A 22,006-nucleotide genomic window follows, 5' to 3' on the forward strand; every position below is an offset into this window, starting at 1 on the left:
CCATATGTTAGGTCACAAAACACAAATGAAAACACTAAAGAAATTAAAATAATATTAAGCATCTTATCTGATTACAATGGAATGAAATTAGAAATTGATAACAGGAGGAATTTAAGAACTATACAAGTGCATGGAAGCTAATCAATATGCCCCTGAATGACCAGTGGGTCAATGAAGAAATTAAGAGAATAATTAAAATTTTTCTTGAAACAATGAAAACAAAACATGTCAAAATCTAGGAGCTAGAACAAAAGTAGTATAAGAGAAAAGTTTATAGCTGTAAGTGTCTGTAAGGCCAGCTGCCTCGCAGAGGGTTAAACGGACACATCCATATCTCTCCGCACCTGATAACTACGTCATTACCCAAGCCCGTTATTCGGCGTTGCTGCACGGCTTCCCTACACCCGCCTTCGCGTACAAGACCCAAGCCCACATTCAGCACTAAATTATGCATTTAACCCCAAGCCCACTGTTAATAAACCCTGCAGGAAAATTTTTTAAAGAAGCCCCATCAGACCCTGCCTGGTAGCAGTCTGCTCTGTATGTCTCCAGAAGGCCCGCTTATCCAAGGTCCCACCCGCCTACCCATGACCACTAGCTCCAGGTATTTCCTGCTTCTTAATAGCCAATAATGCTTTCACTTTCTTTCCTCAACAGCCAATCAAGGCCCACTTACTCAAAGTCCCGCCCACCTACCAATGGCAACTAGTTCCAGGCATTTCCTGCTTCCTGACAGCCAATAAAATTGCCTTTGTTTCCCCAATAGCCAATCAATCGCCTTCCCTCCCCATAAAACCCCATGACCTAAACAGCCAGGTGCGACTTCTTTGGCCCCTCCCTGGACCACAGAACCTCACCCAGAAGCTGAATAAATTAGCTTCTCATTTTCTTATACTTGCCTCAGTTTCCTCATTTTACCTTGGCAATAAATCTTACAGGGTCTACATCAAAAAATAATAAAAACTTCAAATAAAAAACCTAATAATTCACCTTAAAGAACTAGAAAGGCAAGAGCAAACCAAACTCAAAATTGGTAGACAAAGAAATAAGAAAAATTATAGCAGAAATAAATAAAATTAATATAAAGAAAACAATACCAAAGATTAAGAAAACAAAAGGTTGTTTTTTAAAAAAGTTAAATAAAGTTGATAAACTTTTGGCCAAACTAACTAAAAAGAAAAGAAAGATTTAAATATATTAGAAAATCCAGAAGAAATGGATAATTTTCTACCAAGATTGAACCATGAAGAAATCCAAAACATGAACAGACTACTAACAAGTAGTAAGATTAAAGCCATAATAAAAAGACTCCCAGTAAAAAAAGCCTGGGATCCAAGAGCTTCACCACTAAATTCTACCAAACATTTCAAGAGAAACTGACACCAATTCTACATAAACTATTCTGAAAACTATGGGAGGAGGGAATGCTTCCAAATTCATGCTACGAGCCTGGTATTGCCCTGATAACAAAAGCAGACACAGATGCATCAGAAAAAGAAAACTGCTAGCCAATATCGCTGATGAATATTGATTCAAAAATCCTTAAAAAAATTAACAAACCAAGTTCAATAATACATTTAAAAGAAGATTCATCATAGCCAAGTTGGATTTATCCCTAGGATACAAGGATGGTTAAACATACACAAATTAATCAATGTGATACATCAATCAACAGAATGATGAACAAAAACCACATGATTATTTAAATTGATGCCAAAAACACATTTGATAAAATTGAACATTCCTTTTTGATAAAAACCCTGAAAAAACTGGGTGTAGAAGAAGCATACCTTATCATAATAAAAGTCATATATGACAGACTACAGCTAGCATCACACTGAATATTGAAAAATTGTAAGGTTTTTCTGAAGATCTGGAACACAACAAGGATGCCAACTGTCACCACTTTTATTCAACATACAGTAGTATGGGAAGTCTTAGCTAGAGCAATTAGACAAGAGAAAGATATAAAGGGCATCCAAATTGGAAAGAAAGAAGTCAAATTATTCTCTTTCACAGATGATATAATATTATATTTGGTAAAACCTGAAGACTCCACACAAAGAAAATGATTACCTGATAAACAAATTCAGTAAAGTTTCAGGATACAAAATCAACATACAAAAATTGAAAGCATTTCTATTTGCTGAGAGTGAACAACCTGAAAAAGAAATTTAAAAAGCAATCCTGTTTACAATAGCCACAAATAAAATACCTAGGGATTAACCAAAGAAGTGAAAAATCTCTATAATTAAAACTATAAAACACTAATGAAAGAAATTGAACAGAACACCAAAAAAAATTGAAAACTATATCATGCTTATAGATTGGAAGAATCAAAATTGTTAAAATGTTCATGCTACCCAAAGCAATCTACAGATTCAATGCAATCAAAATACCAATATAATTTTTCACAAAAATAGAAAAAACAATTCTAAAATGTATATGGAATCACAAAAGACCAGAATAGCCAAACTATTCCAAACAAAAAGAACAAAATTAGAAGAATTACATTACCTGACTTCAAATTATACTACAGAACTCTAGTAATCAAAACAGCATAGTACTGGCGTAAAAACAGATGCATAGACCAATAAGAGAGAGTAGAGAACCCAGAAACAAATTCATAAACATAAAATGAATTCATTTTCAACAAAGGTGCAAAGAACATACACTGAGGAAAACACAGTCTTTTCAATAAGTGGTGTGGGGAAAACTAGATATCCATATTGAGAAAGATGAAACTAGATTTCTCTCTCTCACTTTATACAAAAGTCAAACTAAAATGGATTAAAGACTCTTCCTAAGCCCTCAAACTATGAAACTCCTGCAAGGAAATATTGGAGAAGATAATCAAGTTAAAACCCTTCTGCACAGCAAATAAAACAATTAACAAAGTGAAGAGACAACCCACGAAATGGGAGAAACTATTTGCAAACTACCCATCTGGTGAGGGGTTGATAACCAGAATATATAGGGAGCACAAACAACTCTATAGGGAAAAAAAATCTAATAAGGCAATTAAAAATGGGCAAAAGATTTGAGTAGACACTTCACAAAAGAATACATACAAATGACAAACAGGCAATTGAAAAATTGCTCAATATCGCTGATCATAAGAGATATGCAAATCAGCTCAAACAAGTTGAAGTGGCTTATATTAAAAAGACAGGTAAAACAAATGCTGGTGAGGATGTGGAGGAAAGGGAACACTCATATACTGCTGGTGGGAGTGTAAATTAGCACAACCACAATGGAGAACTCATTGAAACTTCCTCAAAAACCCAATGATAGAGCTATCCTATAATTTAGCAATCTCACTGCTGGATATATACTCAGAAGAAATGAAATCAGTGTATTGAAGTAGTGTCTGCACTCCCATGTTTGTTGTAGCCTTGTTCACAATAACCAAGATTTTGGAAACAACCTATATGTTTATCAACAGATGAATGAATAAAGAAAATGTGGTACTCATACACAATGGAGTGCTATTCAGCAATAAAAAGGAATGAAAACTTGTCAATTGTAGCAATATGGATGGAACTGGAGGATATTATATTAAATGAAATAAGCCAGGCACAGAAAGGCAAACTTTGTATGTTCTCACTTATTTGTGAGGTCTAAAAATCAAAACAATTGAACTCATGGTTGTAGAGAGTAGAAGGGTGGTTAGCAGAGGCTGGGAAGGATAGTTGAGTGTAGAGGGGAGAACAGGATGGTTAATGGGCAAAGAAAAATAGAGAGGATAAATATGACCTACTATTTCATTGCACAACACGGTGACTATAGTCAATAACTTAATTGTACATTTAAAAATAACTAAAAGATTATAATTAGATTGTAACACAAAGAGTAAATGCTTTACGGGATGGATACCCCATTGTCAATGATGTGATTATTATGCATTGCATGTCTGCATCAAAGCATCACATGCATCCCATGAATATCTACTATGTATCCACAAAAATTAAAAACGAAGAAAATATACATAAGGTGAAGGAGAACAAGAATGTATCATATAAAGCTAGCACAACTTTTAGGCCGTTGAAATTTAGGGGATCAAGCAATGTAAAATAAAATTTAGAATTAAATTAGTATTTTTCCAAAAAAAGCTGTAGATCTACAACTTACATTGTAAACCAAAACTCAAAAACTACTGACCTGGAGGAAAAATTCATTCTATGAATCTGTTTCAGTTTTCCTGTGCAATGCTAGTCACCGTTATTTCTTAAATATTTTTAAATTATTTGTTTAACATTTAAATGAATAGAAGTTCCATAAAATCTTGATCTCTGAACTCTCAAAAAATCAAATTTCCGGTAACACTAGGCATGCATTCCCAAAGGACGATGATTATGTTGCAGTTTTCTACATGGCTTTAGGGCATTTCATTGTTCCTATTGCTTCTGCTGCACTGAAGACAAAGGTCAATGGCCAGTCCTGAGCATAACTGTCATGATTTCATAGATAATAACTTTTTAAAAAGGAAACATTTCAGGAATCCATATTCTGTCAAAAATAGAAAAATGAAAGATCAGCTTGGAGGACCTTACATTTCAATATAAAGGGAGGTGGGTGAAGAAAGGAAAGAACATGTGGTGGAAGCATAAATTGTTTCTCCATATTTAATATTAAGCAATAAAAGAAAGTTTTTGTAAAAAGAGTATTGTTTGCTTTCCTCATGTATTCATACCCAGCCTCTGTAACCATTGAAATTGCAAACTTGTTTTAAAACACTTATCTGTTCCATTTTCCCTATCAAGTCAGAAAAAATAAACAGAGAACATCCTAGCACTGCCAAACTCAAGCTTTATTTGTTTGATATTTTTTAATCCAACCCTACTTCTATTTCACCACTTATGTTAAAAATATAACCACACGATTAACTCTATGGCAGTGGTTCTCAACCCTAGCTGCATACTAGATACACCTGGGACACTTCAAAAATACTACTGCCATGCCTCCAATCCCAGAGGTTCTTATTTAGTATATATATAATGTGACTTTTCCATCAGCAAAGAAAAATTTTTTTAACTCCCCATACAACTTTAATGGGCAGCCAAGGTTAGAATCATTGCTCTAAGAATTTTGCTGTCCATTAAATATTGGAATATATGCCATCCAACCTCTGCTCTCTGTCACTTTGCAAATTTCATGAGTTACTTAACCTGCTTAGGTCAAATATTTTTCTTTATAAAATGCTGTAGGCAATGACACAGGGTGAGTTCTTTTGGAAGCTGAAACTAAGGCAAGGATTCCAGTGATAAACATATTGCACGCTTTCAATATTCTGTTCTCTCTTTGCCTCAGTCATTTTTTGATTCCTATTTTGATAACTGCATGACAGTTTAACAGGATACTAATTAACAACAACAACAACAACAAAAACTTGATTCTTTCAAGGAAGTTTAAGGAAACAACTTAAAGTTTTAATAAAGGAAGGGAAACATTCTTCACCATGGTAATTAGTCAGTCTTACAAGTCAGGTCAGGATGCTATATATTTGTAAGCCAATTTGGAGTCATGTAACATGACCAAAGATTTACATAAATGGCTAGATATGTAGAAGATATATATTTTTATATTTGCCAAATATTTATCTAAATGATTATGTAAGAATAAGTAAATATAGGCTGGGCATGGTGGCCCACGTCAGTAATCCCAGCACTTTGGGAGGCTGAGACAGGCGGATCACCTGAGTTTGGGAGTACGAGACCAGCCTAAACAACATAGTGAAACCTTGTCTCTACTAAAAATACAAAAATTAGTTGGGCATGGTGGTGCATGACTGTAATCCCAGCTACTTGGGAAGCTGAGGCAGGAGAACCACTTGAACCCAGGAGGCATAGGTTGCAGTGAGCCTAGATCGCTGCCACTGCACTCCAGCCTGGGCAACAGTGAGAATGAAGCATCTATGTACAATTTAGTCTCTGTTATCCTTTTTAATCAGAAATCCTATAATGGGCTATGTAAGACTTATGTTCAAATGATTGAAGCTTATAGCAAATACATTTTTTTAGTTGCAGATAATTAAGAGAGCAGACAGCAAGAACAGCTTTTCAGGCACTTAAATTTTTTTTCTATGAAAAACTATGGCAAATGAAGCACTATATTTTCACTCAAAATGAAAAACGGTAACTAATTTACCCTAATAAGTACAGCAGTAATCTTAAGAATATTATTTTCAATCATATTAGGCTTGGCTGGCCTAGAGAATAATGTCTTGGAAAAGTACCAATGTTAGAGAAATTCATAGTACAACCCTGACACTCAGCCACAGAATACAATATAGAAACTCTGACAATGTTTCCTAATCACAGTCTCTACAAAAAAATCCTTTTAAAAAAATATGTCAAAGTTGTTTTTTGCTATTGTAAGCAAATTACCGAAATGTCAATTTTAAGTAAATAGGACAGGACTAGAAAATAGTTAAAATTTAAATTTTTTGACACTCTTTTCTTTAGATTAGTAATTAAATGAATAAAGTAATATATTTATATGCATATATGGATATAAATGTAGACAAAGAATACATATGTTTGTGTAGGGGGGAAAATAGCAATTTAGAAAATCTATTTGCCTATTTTGTGTTATATATTTCATATAAATTATATGATTTCAAACAGCCTTTTGAGATATATTAAGCACAATTTACAGGATAGGATAGGAAAAAATCAAAAATATAAAATTAATTGCCCAAGGGGGACCTAGCTATTTAACTTTGCAGTTGAGGTCGAAATCTCAGTCTGACTGGCTTCAAAGATTATGCTCTTTTTCACTACACTGTGCAAGGAAAAGAAGTATGTAGTTAAAAATAAATGAATGCCACAAAACTCTGCCTTTTCTGAGATCAAAATCTGTCTCTACAAATTCTTGTTTAGATTTATGTGAATAAGTCAATTCCGATGGTGGTCTTTCTTATCTTCTGAAAATATTTACTTTTTATATTGTAATGTACAGAGTTGTTTTTTAGATTTTCTTTGAAGATGCTTCAGGAAATATATGAGAAAAAAAGGAAAGAAAAGTTGCTACTTAACCTTGCCCTCCAACTCTGTCCTGAGCAAGAATGGAGAGGATTTGTGAAGGCTTCCTGATGTCTAAATTTCTTTATGCTTGGATAATGAACTTTAAATACAACCCCCTCTCTTTGTTACTTGTATTTTGTTTCCAAAAGGGGCATAGAAACGTATAGGAAAACATTGTTTCCTTGATACTTTTCTGAAATTTGGCAGCACCCACAGAAACATTTGTTTCCTAACAATAACAGACATTTACCTTCTCCAGTGTTCAGAGCTTTGAAATGACAACTGCACTTAAGAACAGAATTGTTAATCAGGATTCCAAGTACAAAAGCTGTCAGTAAAAGGAGTGATTTTTGATGTAGAAGACAGGATTTGACTTTGTTTAATATGCATGTAGATGTTCCTTCTTCCAAAGATGACATCTTATTTTTATTAATAAATTTAGGTTTTTTTCTGCTGTTCTAGAAGCATGTTTTTAAATTTAATTCCACCTAGGTAAAAAGGGTTTTAGTGTGGAACACAGTGATATCTGTAATGAGAAACTCCACAATCCAGGAATTCTCCTTATTCTGGGGATAAAAGACAGAACAAAGCAGTCGGGAAGTCTGCCCTTATGGGAGCTTACAGTCTAAATGGGAAACAGGTGATAAGCAAAATCAGTAAGCAAATTATATAGAATGTTGGATAGTGGTAAATATATGGAAAGAAAGAAAAAAAAGGAAGGGAATAGGAAGGGCTGGAGGCTGAAATTTTAGAACAGGTGAAGTTTAGAAGAGGTTGGTTTCCTTTTCAGCATCCTGCAACAAAGAAAACTTGCCTCTTCTAAACTTAACCTGTCCTAAAATTTAAAAATCAGATTAAAGACTTAAATTTTAATAACAGATTAAAGATTTAAAAAGAGGAAAAAGAGAAAATTTATTGTAAGGCCATTACAGTATTTGTTTGTTTTTTATTTTATTTATTTATTTATTTATTTTAAGGAGAAACTGGGCCATGGCAAATGTCAACCTGGAAGGGGAAACAAACATACTGAATGGTCACATGGTGACATGGTTTGGCTGTGTCCCCCCACCAAATCTCATCTTGAATTATAACTCCTAGAATTCCCACGTATTGTGGAAGGGACCCATTGGGAGGTAATTGAATCATGGGAGTTGGTCTTTCCTGTGCTTTTCTTGTGATAGTGAATGAGTCTCATGAGATCTGATGGTTTTAAAAATGGGGGTTTCCCTGCACAAGCTCTCATCTCCTGTCTGCCACCATGTGAGATGTGCCTGTCACCTTCTACCTTGATTGTAAAGTCTCCCCAGTTACATGCAACTGTGAGTCCATTAAACCTCTTTCTTTTGCAGATTGCCTAGTCTCAGATGTGTCTTTATCAGCTGCATGAAAGCTGCTGATTTTTTTTTTTTTTCAATTAAATTGTATTTAGCTGTTTTACCTGTGGCTCTGTTTGGCTCCTTTCTTCATCTCTACTTCTCTGAGGTGTTGCCCCCTCGCTCCTGGCATAATGGGACAAGGGTTATATTTAGAATCAGAACACCAAGATATGTGTTCCATTTTTCTTTGTCATTAGTTGTGTCTTGAGCATGTTGCATCACTATTCTAGTCCTTTTTATTCAATAACCAGTGTATAGCCTTTAAATAATAATATTTTGTAATTTTAGAACACCTATGGGAGCTAAGTGATTGTCTGACACATGGAATTAGCCCTAAAGAAGATCAGTCAAGAAGGAAATTTAGAGAAAATGAAAAAAGGACTAAACATTTATCTAAATGAAAACCTACATTTAGAAATTAGAAGAAACAGAGGTTAAGAAAGGTGGAGACGAACCAGATAATTTTTAAAAATAAAAGCTAATCCTAAATTTGAAAGAAATTAATAAAAAATATAGTTATAAGAAAGACATAGAAATCAGCAGTCTTCTGAACAGATATCAAGGTCAGTCACTTAGAAATAAACATTAAAAGTGGTGACAAGATTATCTGAGAATCATTGAGGAAAAACAGGTTTGGAGAGGGAAGGAAGGATGAAGATGAGATGCTGGAGGTGGAGAAGCCAAATTGCAACGAGCCTTAAAGTGAATGGGACTTTCAGACATAACACCCATTACTTTTTGAAAATTTGGTTTAATTTTTTTAAACAATAATCCTAATTATTTAAACAAACTATTTACTTTCAGAGAAGACTACAGAATAATGCCAAGCAGTATACTTCACAGTCAGATGCCATGCACAATTAAATAATTGTGACAATGACATTATACATTATCTATGACCCCTAAGATTTTCTCCATAAAATTTTAACTGTGGAAAAACTTCAAATAAGAAGCAGTTGCTCTTTCACGAAAACTTCTGTACCTTTGAAAGGCAATCAAGAAGATTAGGTTACATAATGCCTTTGCCATTATACCCACACTGGTAATCATCTCATTATCTGATCAGGATACATGTGCTCTGTTACTGCCCTCAAGGATATCACTACTTTTAAATATGAGGAATTGAATGATAATAAGCTTTTATTTCCTTTGAAATTCTACAGCTTCGCATGATCAGAAGCTTCAGATTTAAAAGAGAAAGGAAAAAAACTTTTTAATAATTGTATATCTGAGCTAATGGACACTAATTTGAAAGTCAGCTAAAGTAATGCAATAGGAAATGCTCCATTTTTTTTTCCACACTGAAGATCTTTATTGATTAATTCAAGCAGAAAATAGGAGATTCAATTTTTTCCTCCTGAAATGGATTCTAATTCACAACATTATCATGAAGATCCTCTTGTTTGTACCTCAGTAAGATCAGGTTTATTTTTCTCACTTATATAAAAAGATGTAGATTTGGACATTGAAAGAAAAATCTCTATAGATTTTTTTTATTTTGGTTACCAGGTTTTGATTTAGCCAAATATTATTTAAATAAAAACTTGAGAACCCTATCTTTTATTTTTATTTTTATTTTACCATTTCCTAATCCTTTTTGCTATCTCTGCCTTCTTGAGTTGGATGGAATTATGGTATTTTTAGAGCTACAACAGAACTTAACAGTTATCCAGTTGAGATTCTCATTTTTTATGAAACCCTTTAAGGAATAGATACGTTATGGACACTGTTAGTAGAAAAATATATTCATGCATGCAAAAATAAGATTTGTGTATATTCTCAGTGTTCTCTGAATCTCAAAATAATAACCTTTAACCTTATCCTACCCTGCAGTCTCATAAATAAATAAAGTCACTAAAAGAGTGCTTTTACTCATAACCAACCAATATGTAGCATAGTGGAAATTCAGTTATGTATGCAAAAACGCTATTCAATACACTGTCTGCAATGACACCTTGATTCTCTGTGAGCATGTCTTATGCAAAAGTAATTATTCAGTAAGTTTTAGGTGTAACCAGATTGGAGTACACACAAGGGATCACGATAGATACACAAGAGTTTGGGATAGGTACACAGGGGTTTAGTGGAGAACAGCTTCTGGAGCCAAGCAGACCTGAGCACCCGGCTCTCACACATACTAGCTGTGAAACCCTGAACTGCAGATTATCTGATGCCAGTGTCCATTTCCTCATCTGTTCATGAGTCATTTCTCTTAAATCTGCCCCCTTGGGTCTTTGCAGAATTACGCATGGCAATGCTTGTAAGCTGCTTATTAAGGTGCTTGGAACATAAAAGTAAAAATTAGCTCAAAGTAGTAACAAAAGTATCACTATTATTAGATTATACATAATTTAATCTGCAGGATTCCCTACCTTCAAGGTTGATTAGGTTATCTGTGAACTTTTAACAGCCCAACCTGACATTCTGGATCTGCCACTAACAAGACACTTTGACAGGTGTTTTGCCTTCCAATTCTAATATTTACAGGGTTTTAAGCATGGTGTTTAAATACTCTATCTTGGTTTGAGTGTTTAAGGTGAGCATATATGAACAAGCCTGTTTATTTCTTTCCAAGGCCTAAAATTGCAATTTAGGAATCAGTCACCAAGTGGACATTTTTATGGTTTTATGCTGTAACTTTGTTACCCATGTATCTCATTTGGATTGATTAATACATTTATTTTCTTGGGAATCAATGCAAAAGGATGTGTACTGTGTAATGTTGAGCTAATAAAATCTTTTACAGATTGTGGTTAGAGTCTAATTTAAATCAAATCCTTCTGTAAATAGAACATGTGTGCAACCTGCCAGTCACCTTAATTAGAAGCCAAACTACTACTAACAGATGGCTATCCTATGCTTGAAAATAGTTAATGAATGTTATGATTAAAGTATTATTCTGAGAAAACACACAGCGTGAACATGAGAACTATTTGGATTGGTTTCAAATCTATCAGAGCGCGTGCTCTGTTTTTTATTAAATGTGTGTCTGAGCATTTAGACAGAATTGCTATCAAGCAAATTGAGGACAGAAAGGTATATAATGTATTATTATGAAAGGAAGCTATCTAGTTTCTCTTGCCCTAGAATTATTCTTCAACAGAGTGTATTATTCGTTGTGTAATGATTCAATCATATATGTTCAATTTAAAATTTGAAATGAACACCTCAAAAATATGATGAAAATGGAAACTCATCCTTCACTCTGAAATATCACAATCTATAGCATGAGTGATTTTATATCTACCTAGCTATGTAAATACAGTTATATATTAACGGTTTTTATATAGTGGTTATCTAGAATTAAGGGGTTATATATGCTTATATATAAATAAATTACCCAAGCCAATAAAGACAGTGGATTCACCAAATCTTAATGTGCATTCTTCCCACATAACTCCACCCCACAAAACTTGATAACTTTGGCTGGTACAGTCTGTGATTTAAAAATATTATTCTCTTAGTCTTAAGATAGTCATTAATCACAATCCTCCTTATCTAAGGGGATAACAAATTTAAGAAATATACATAGGAGCTGTACAGGAACTAATATGCAGTACTATCTTTATTTTCCAAAGTATAGGTTTCTAGGTAAAACTGATTTTGAAGAGACAGCTTGACCCAGAAACCATGGGCCTTAATTCATTTATTCAAAAAATGCTTGTATAATTATACCAGCAAGTATTCTGAGCAGTAAGATAGAGCAGTTAAATTCTTATGGAGCTTATATTCTAGTTGGGAAAAGAGAGAATGAAGAAACAATAAACTATGTAGGATATCAAGGAATGATATAAAGTGTGCTAGGAAGGGGACTATCATTTTGAACAGGGTAGTTTGGAAAGTCCTCACAAAGAAGGAGACATTTGGGCAGAGACCTCAATATTTGGGAAACAGCATTCCAGGCAGAGGAAAGTATAAACGCCAAGGCCTTAAAATGACAATATATCAGGCTTTCTACTTCTATCTTCCTGAATTGAATTGCTTTACCTACTGCTGGAGAACCACACCCTGCAATAATAGGGCACAAATGTGTATCACAACTCTCCCTCCAATCTAGCTCCTCCATCTTGTTTCATGCTGGGTACACCTCATTAAAAAAATGAGCAGAGAGTGTGTATGTTTTATTAGTTTATTAGTCCATTTTCATGCTGCTGATACAGACATACCCAAGACTGGAAAATTTACAAAAGGAAGAGGTTTAATGGACTTACAGTTCCCCATGGCTGGGGGGGGCCTCATAATCATGGCAGAAGGCAACAAGAAATAAGTCACATCTTCCATGGGTGGCAGAAAGCAAAAAAAAAAAAAAAAGCTTATGCAGGGAAACTTCCATTTTTAAAACCATTAGATCTCATGAGACTCGTTCACTATCATGGTAACAGTACAGGAAAAACCCACACCCATAATTCAATCACCCCCCACTCAGTTCCTCCCATGACACATGGGAATTGTGGGAGCTACAATTCAAGGTGAGATTTGGGTGGGGACACAGCCAAGCCATATCGTTCCACTGCTGGCCTCTCCCAAATTCATGTCCTCACGTTTCAAACCAGTCATGCTTTCTCAATAGTTCCCCCAAACTCTGAATTCATTTCAGGACTAACTCAAAAGTCCATAGTCCAAAGCATTATTCGAGATAAGGCAAGTCCTTTCCACCTATGAGCCTGTAAAATCAAAAGCAAGTTAGTTACTTCCTAGATATAACAGGGGTAATTGGGTAAATACAGCTGTTCCAAATGGGAGAAATTGGACAAAACAAAAGAGCTACAGGCTCTATGCAAGTTGAAAATCCAGTGGGACAGTCAAGTCTTAAAGCTCCAAAATGATCTCCTTTGACTCCATAACTCACATCCAGGTCATGCTGATACAATGGGTAGGTTCCCATGGTCTTGGGCAGTTCTGCCCTTGTGGTTTAGCAATGTATACCACCCATCCTAGCTGCTTTTACAGACTGGTATTGAATGTCTGTGGTTTTCCAGGTTCATGGTGCAAGCTGTCAGTGGTTCTACCATTCTGGGGTCTGCAGGATGGTGGCCCTCTTCTCACAGCTCCACTAGGCAGTCTCCTGGCCCTATGTTTCCCTTCAGGCTGCCCTTGGAGAAGTTCTCCATAAGGGACCCATCCTTGCAGCAAACTTCTGCCTGGACATCCAGGTGTTTCCTTTCATCCTCTGAAATCTAGGTGGAGGTTCCCAAACCTCAGTTCTTAACTTTCAAGTACCCACAGGTTCAACATCACATAGAAGCTTCCAAGGCTTGGGGTTTGCACCCTCTGAAGCAACAGCCCAAGCTGTACCTTGGCCCCTTTTAGCCATGGCTAGAGTGTCTGGAATTCAGGACACCAAGTTCCTAGGCTACACATAGCAGCCGGGGGTAGCGGGGCTGGGGCCCTGGCCACAGAATTATTTTTTCTTCCTAGACCTCTGGGTCTGTGATGAGAGGAGCTGCCGAGAAGACCTCTGACATGCCCTGGAGACATTTTCTCCATTGTCTTGGTAAATTACATTTGGCTCCTTGTTATTATGTAAATTTCTGCAGCAGGCTTGAATTTCTCCTCAGAAAATGGGATTTTCCTTCCTATCATATTGTAAGGCTGCAAAGCATCTGAACTTTCATGCTCTGTTTCCCTTTTAAAACTGCTTATATTTAACAGCAACCCCCAAGTCACCTCTTGAATGCTTTGATGCTTAGAAATTTCTCCCACCAGATACCCTAAATCATCTTTCTTAAGTTCAAAGTTCCACAAATCTCTAGGGCAGGGACAAAATGCCACCCATTTCTTTGCTAAAACATAGAAAGAGTCATCTTTATTCCAGTCCCCTACAAGTCCCTCATCTCCATCTGAGACCACTTCAGCCTGCATTTCATTGTCCATAACATTATCAGCATTCAACAAGTCATTCAATAAGTCTCTAAGAAGTTCCAAGCTTTCTCATATTTTTCTGTCTTCTTCTGAGTGCTCCAAACTGTTTCAACCTCTGCCTGTTACCCAGTTTCAAAGTTGATTCCACATTTTCAGGTGCTTTTTCAGTAGTACCCCACCCCTGGTACGAATTTTCTGTATTTGTCTGTTTTCATGCTGCTGATAAAGGTACATCTGAGACTGGAAAATTTACAAAAGAAAGAAGTTTAATGGGCTTACAGCTCCACATAGTTGTGGAGGCCTCACAATCATGGCAGAAGGCAAGGAGAAGCAAGTTACATCTTACATGGATGGTGGCAAGCAAAAAAAGAGCTTGTGAAGGGAAAATTCTATTTTCAAAACCATCAGATCTCATGAGGCTCATACACTATCACAAGAACAGTGCAGGAAAAGCCTGTCCCCATAATTCAATTGTCTCCCACCAAATTCCTCCCATGACACACAGGAATTGTGGGTGTTAAAATTCATTATGAGATTTGGGAGGGGACACAGCCAAACCATATCAATCAGTAATTTGAACATCAAAGAAAAATCAGAGCCGTGATTTGAGGCTATGCTAGAAGAATGTAATTTTCTTCCAAATCACCAAATAAAAAAGAAAAGAATGTCTGTGTTTTGATGGGAATAAGGCAATAGTAGGAAAAGACATAAGAACCAGAAGCGATCCTCCCAAGGAAAGAATTGAATATGATTTTTTTGTACCTCTCTCCAAGTGTGGGGGATGAATAATAAGTGTTTCTGTCTTTTTAAAAAAGCTTGTATTACATGTATTCTCCAGATATTTTAAAGATAATTTACTCTTACATAGTATTTGTTTTCTCTATAATAAGATAATTACTCTTATTATCTTCTCTGTGACGATTTTTCAATCGTTTGGGTTACTCAATTATACTGAATTAAAATGTGAATACTGTAGCTCTCTACATAAGGAATGAATTCTTGTCAAAATCTCTGAGAGTCCTCAGTCAATCCCCATCCTTTTTATGAGAAGTTATTTTTCATTTCATTCAGTTCAACTGAAAATTGAGGGGCAAAGTGTGTTGAGCACTGACTTTGGACTTAAAAACTATGAAGAGCCCAATGTGGACAAATTGTGTCCTTAGACCAAGCCAGGAAGGAGCCAATGTTGATGGCCACATTTTCTTCTCCATTAAGAATCTGAGTAAGTCAAAGAGAAAGCCAACCTCTTTAGGAAGAGATAGGCAGAGATCATGTATATGTTCATTTTGATAATTTTTTTGTGAAAAAGTAATTGGCATTTCAGAATACCAATTATGTAGTTAACCTATACCTCTAGGGAAACTCACAATTTAGCACATCAAAAGATTTGAACCATTATAAAGTCAATTTCTTATACTAATCACCACAGACTTTGTACAGATAACTTCAGTATAATTCTGAACATCAAAGTCAGTAGATAGGAAATTGAGCTTATTAGACTAATGTAATTAATTAAATCTAGTACTGGAAAAGCATTTACTCTTGTAAAAGGCACTCCAGGCTACCTCTTTATGTGCATATCAGCCCTACTTTTTGAGATGAGGGTTTTTTTTAAATAAATGAAAGAATTCAAGTGATGTTGAAAATTTCTGTGTACAGCAAATTGTCAAATTAGAAATTAGTCTTGTTCAACTTGTTTTATGGAAATTGAATGATGTTATCTTCCAAAAATTATATTGAAAGTATTTTTTCTAACATCCTTGAGAAATAGCTGGCCTAGCACAATCTGTCAGTCACTTTCTCTCCCTATTCTCTCTATTTTGAGTGAAGCCTATTTATTCCTTGAAGATCACAGGGCTCCCAAACATATCTGAAGCTTCCATGCCAGAGAAAATGGGGCCATCAATACCAGCAGATGTCAGGGTCCAAATGACCCTACTTGCTGCCGCCCACAAGAAGACTCATGACTCAGAGGGCTGGGGGAGGTTGACCTTCCTAGTGGCAACTGAGCAAACATTTTTAATTTCACAGCTGCTAGAGTGCCCCTGAACAGAATGCTGGATGGATTCTCTTAGCACACTCGGATAAACCACCCTAACTGGCTCACAATATATACCCTGCTGAACTACTTTTTGATCAGACAAAACAAGTGCTTATGACAATATGAAAGCAGGGATTCTGAGAAAAATGAGAAAATTATTGACAGTATTTGAGATACCCAGTTGTGTGCTACAGAATGACAGTTCTGTCAGTGACAGCCCATGTACACTACCGTGGTCTCATAAGATCATAATATTGTATTTTTACTACTCCTTTTCTATGTTTAGATGCACAAATACTTAGGGTTGTGTTAAAATTGCCTGCAGTATTTAGTATAGTAATGTGCAGTAGAGGTTTGTAGCTTAGGACATTCATTCAAGCACACCACACTCATCTGCCTTCCAAAAAATAGGTCTCAGTGGAGGCACCTGAAAAGGGTCTGAGCAGAGACACCCTCCATCGTCTTCCAATACGAAGGCCTCTGAATGGAGGCATTTAAGCTTGGAATGCAGGAATACCTATGAGCTTGGTCAGTAGGGTGGGGAGGTGCCGAGAGGCTGAGTCCTCCTCTGCAACTCCCCCTAGAGGCAGCAATGCACTGGTTGTACACCAAGCTTGAACTGTGCAGGGCAGCTTTTCACCCATTAGCATGGCCAGGTAAAGCCTTTGTAATTTCTATGAACAGGTTTGAAAGATAAGATATAGGGATGTGGCCTAGAGCCAAATTTCTCAATTACAAATAAAAATTACTTGTATTTTTATCTTTGCTTATATCCGTTATGCATGTACCTGTGTGTGTGTGTGTATGTGTGTGTGTGTATGTGTATGTGTGTGATTAATTTTCCTGCATTGTGTTAAGTAGGGATCTACCATATGTTATTAAATATAGAACTCTAAGAGTATTAGTTTAATTTACATATCTCCGAGAAAGAAAAGAAAATGTTTCTAATTAAACTATGACTCTCGACTAACTCTAAGATATAGACATTTCAGAATTGGTAAAATATGAGAAGTGGTGTTAGAATCAATGAAATGTAGTAACTTTACCTATTTTATTGCAAGTTAACAATCAATGGTCTTTCTACCACTAATTGAACTCCTCACATTTTTCTCACTTTTGTGAATTTTTTCTAAATAAATTACATTTTCACATAAACAGGTTTTCTGAACTCTCCATTTTGTTCTATTAGTCTTTCCATCAATTATTCTACTAATAACATCTTATCTCAATTCCCATCTTTTACTTTGATTAGAATTGACGGCATTAGAATATCAATTTTTCTAATAGACACTGACATTGTTCCAATTTTTTGTACTTGCCGACAACACAAATTTAAATTCATGTAAATTCAATTTTGCATTAAGGTTAAATTTCTGAAGGTGAAATTGTTTATCAAAGTATATACATTTTAATTTTAATGGATATTACCAAATTTTACTCCAGAAATTGGATTAACTTAATGTTCCACCAACTGCACATAGATATATTTGTTTCTCCACACCTTTATTAATACTAAATATAATAAAATGTAAAAATAATTTCTGCTAACCTGGTAGTTTTAAACTAACAACTTATTGTGGCTTTATTTGTACCTTCCTAATCATATGTGAAACAACAGGATCCAGTTTATTCTGCCTTGGCAGGGTGGTCCTGAGAGTGGCAGGTGCCTCCCTGTCCTGTGTGGAGGGAGGGCCCGAGGGCCAGTTAAGGCCAATGGTGGGAGAAGCGGGGGGCTGCAGCCCCTGGAATGCAGTGAAGCCAGGCCGAGGCCAGGGGGCAGCTGTGGTAGGCCAGGGCTGGGTGGAAGGCACCGGACTGGGACTGGGCCAGGGCTACAGGGCCGAGGACCCCGGCCACATGGGCACCCTGGGAGGCGGAGCACAGGGTCACATGACACAGAACATGAAACACAGGCACAGTGCTCACAGTAAGCACATGGACAAGTGGGCACAGGGTCACAGGCCAGATGCACACCCAACCATGGCTGGGCCAGACACCCGGGCACAGTGGTGGTGTCACAGACCACAACAGGGACATGGCATTATGGGACACATGGATTTGAAAGCCACAATGCACACAGCAGACCACAGAGCTCGAGGGACAGGGGAAGGGGCCTTTTGGCACTACAGCACTGGATTCATATGAGACAAGGGTGGTGGGGCACTCCGGAGGTGCCTGGGGTTGTCCCCTTGTGGCCCCTCTAGGCTTAGTCCGTCTTCCACACTTTGTTGAGCAGCTTCACCACCTCATCATAGATGATAAACACTATGGCCACATCCAGGCAGACCCGGCCCAGGCGGGGGACAGTGCCCTTATAGAATGCCTTGAGCCCTTCCTTCCTCAGGATCTGCAAGCCACAGTCCCACGTGTTGCGGTATTTGTGCGCCTCCAGGCCCTGAATCTGGGTCTTAATCACGTCCAGAGGAGTGTTTCCAAAGACACTGGCTGCGCCCGAAATAGCTCCGAAGCCTCCAGTGATCAGTGGGTTCATGGGCTTGTTGGGGTTGTCCCCTCGGTACCAGTTGTGCAGGGAGGTCATAAGGAAGAAGCGGATGGCCTGGTTTGAGCCCTGCTTCAGCACGGTGGCCATGAGGTCCTGGTATGTCCTCTTCAGTCCTAGTTCCCACACAATCTCCCTAACCCCGTGGAAGAATCCTCTGTACTTGGGGTTTGGAGAGGTCTGGTCTTGGATAAACTTCACCTTCCCAGCAGCCTCACTGGAGAAGTTCTTGGCAGAACTTCTACCGTTTTATTGGGATCACCGCCTAATAAAAATACTATCATTATTTCCAGCATTAAACCCAACATAAACATTCCTAAAATATCAATACTTGATACTCATATTTCAGGATGCTCATCAATTGCTATTGCCGCAGTATAACAAAAAACAACCATTATACCGCCTAAATAAAAAGCACATCTTGTTAGCATGAGTGCCAATCCACTATCCTTCCCACTGTAGCATTTCACATATCTTGGAGTTTGTTTCTTTGTGTTAAAATTCATTCTAATCACTTTTTATTTCATCAATCTTTTCCTCGCATAACATTCATTTGATGTCTTCTTAAGAATGGCCACTAAAGCTAATGTAGCTGCCAAAACTACATGGACTCCAGCGGCTGAACTCCTAGACAACTCTTGAGAGGACGAGGCGTTGGTCCATCCCCAACCATATCAAACTGCCACACGACCATGGGTGTGTCACTGACCTAGACCTCACGTACAGTTAGCTGAAGGTCCATGATGATGGAATGGGGATAGGATAGAGAATAGAAGAGGAAATGACTTGGTGAGCAATAGCAAGGGACCAGCAGCATTACACCATGAGGTTTTGGAATGCAAGAGATCACATGGGAGTTGTGCTTATATAACTTTACAAGTGGCTCCTAGGGTGCTGCTGTAGCTTTGAGGTAGCCCATGGCCTTCAACCTCACCCCAAAGCAGTTACTGATGGCAAAGTCAAAATTACCATAGTACAGTAAGTGCATGAAATTTGTCTTAAATTTCAGTGAATATTAGGTTCTTAATATCCTTCAATACTAACAGAAGCTGAGCAGTCCTCTAATTATGTGGTGCCCTGTGGATTATGGCCATACCTCGTATTTGATATTCCTTCTTATCTGGGAGTGTCTAGTTCTTACCCAGTTGCCAGCCATTATACAGGCTCTTGAGTTTTACGTCATTCTGTGGAAATATTAAACAGAACACACTGTTCTATGGTATAACATTTTCTTTTTAATTAAATAAGATGTCTGCCCACCTTAGTGCCTAAGATGAGGCCTATACCTAATGCTGTATTAAACTGATTTATAGTGGACATATGCTCTCTGCAACCCAAAGGGAAACCAGAGCACCAGAGATTGATAAGTAAGCAGACATGGGCAATAGACATACGTGGATGAATATTCCAAAAAGGAAATATCTGAGTACTGAAAAGAATGACACCTCTTAGCTATCACATCATTCCAGCCGATTACCACTATGCTGGAAGCATCATGTACCATCACAAGAAGGAACCTGCTATTCCAGCAACCATCAGGGATGTTCCAAGAAAGTTGGCATAAAAGCTTTATAAGCAAACAAACAAACAAAACACACAAAACAGTCATATTTATTCTAAAAGAAATATACAAATCAAGTAGCCCACCAACAAGAAGCAAAGCAAGAAGGTGTGGGAGTAGGGGCTCCTCAAAAGCAATGAGAGCAGTTTCAGGGGATTTGTCACTGTTTCTTTCTCTGTCTTATAGAAATGTTTGTTCTAATATAATTTTCACTATGTTGAACTCTCTCAATTATTTAAATTAAAGGGATGTAATTTTAGCTATCTGGCATGTCCCTAAAACTCTGCCTTTTGTCTTACATAAGAATTGAAAATTGCTTGGAATATAATTCTTAAATCAAACTTCTTTTCTGTAAAAGTTTGTTTTCTTAGCCTACAAGAGAAGCTTGATGCCAATTTAATTCTCTTCCGTCTGTAGGCTTAAAAAGTTTTTTCTATATCTGTCATTCAGAAAATTCCCTAGGTACATCTTTCCAAATTAATTCTATTTTGAAGTCAGTGAACCTTTCCTACTTAAGGATTTATATCTTTCTGTTATTCAAGTTTTCTTATATTGCTTGATCATTTCTTCTTGTTCAGCTGCCCTTCTCTCTTTTTAGGAAGCCCTGGATCATTGCCATGTCTCATGTTTTCATCCATGTCTTCGATTATTTTTGCACTGACTTGCCAGAGAAATAATTTAGTTATATCAGTTTTGAGTTTCTTCATTGAAATTTTAAATTTAAACACCACTGATATGGTTTGGCTGTGTCCCAATCCAAATCTCATCTTTAATTGTAGCTCCCTTAACTCCCAGGTGTTGTGGGAGGGACCCAGTGGGAGATAATTGAATCATGGGGTGTTCTCATGGTAGTGAATAAGTCTCATGAGATCTGATGGTTTTATAAGGGGAAATCCCTTTTGTTTGGTTCTTATCCTCTCTTGTCTGCCATGTAAGACTTGCCTTTTACCTTCTGCCATGATTGTGGGGCCTCACCATCAACATGGAACTGTAAGTCCATTAAACCTCTTTTTCTTTATTAATTACTCAGTCTCAGGTATATCTTTATCAACAGTGTGAAAATGGGCTAATACAGTAAACTGGTACCAGTAGAGTGGGCCACTGCTGTAATTATACCAGAAAATGTGAAAACTGCTTTGGAACTGGGTAACAGGCAGAGGCTGGAACAGTTTGGAGGACTCAGAAGACGACAGAAAAATTTGGAAAAGTTTGGAACTTCCTAGAGACTTGTTGAATGGCTTTGAACAAAACGTGGATAATGTTATGGACAATGAAATCAAGGCTGAGGTGGTCTCAGAGGGAGATGAGGAACTTGTTGGGATCTGGTGACTCTTTCTATGTTTTAGTAAAGAAACTGGTGACATTTTGCCCCTGCCCTAGAGATTTGTGAAACTTTGAACTTGAGAAAGATGATTTAGAGTAACTGGTGGAAGAAATTTCTAACAAGCAAAGCATTCAAGAGGTGAATTGGGTGCTATTAAAAACATTCAATTTTAAAAGAGAAATAGAGCATAACAGATTAGAAAATTTGCAGCCCGATGATACAACAGAAAAGAAAAACCCATTCGCAGTGGAGTAATTTAAGTTTGCTTCAGAAATTTGTATAAGTAACCAGGAGCCAAATGTTAGCTGCCAAGACAA

At 36.9% G+C, this 22,006-nt stretch overlaps 1 pseudogene across 1 annotated transcript; it reads right to left on the reverse strand.

The window, feature by feature from the left end:
• Positions 1-18,146: 18,146 nt before the first annotated feature.
• Positions 18,147-19,002, reverse strand: LOC116560913 (annotated as a pseudogene). The gene has a single exon (XR_004273203.1). The product of XR_004273203.1 is annotated as a tricarboxylate transport protein, mitochondrial pseudogene (transcript).
• Between the last annotated feature and the right edge of the window lie 3,004 nt (positions 19,003-22,006).

Source organism: Sapajus apella, unplaced genomic scaffold (genome assembly GCF_009761245.1).
Source record: "Sapajus apella isolate SASKATOON/1434 unplaced genomic scaffold, GSC_monkey_1.0 scaffold27, whole genome shotgun sequence".
Classification (NCBI taxonomy): Eukaryota; Metazoa; Chordata; class Mammalia; order Primates; family Cebidae; genus Sapajus; species Sapajus apella.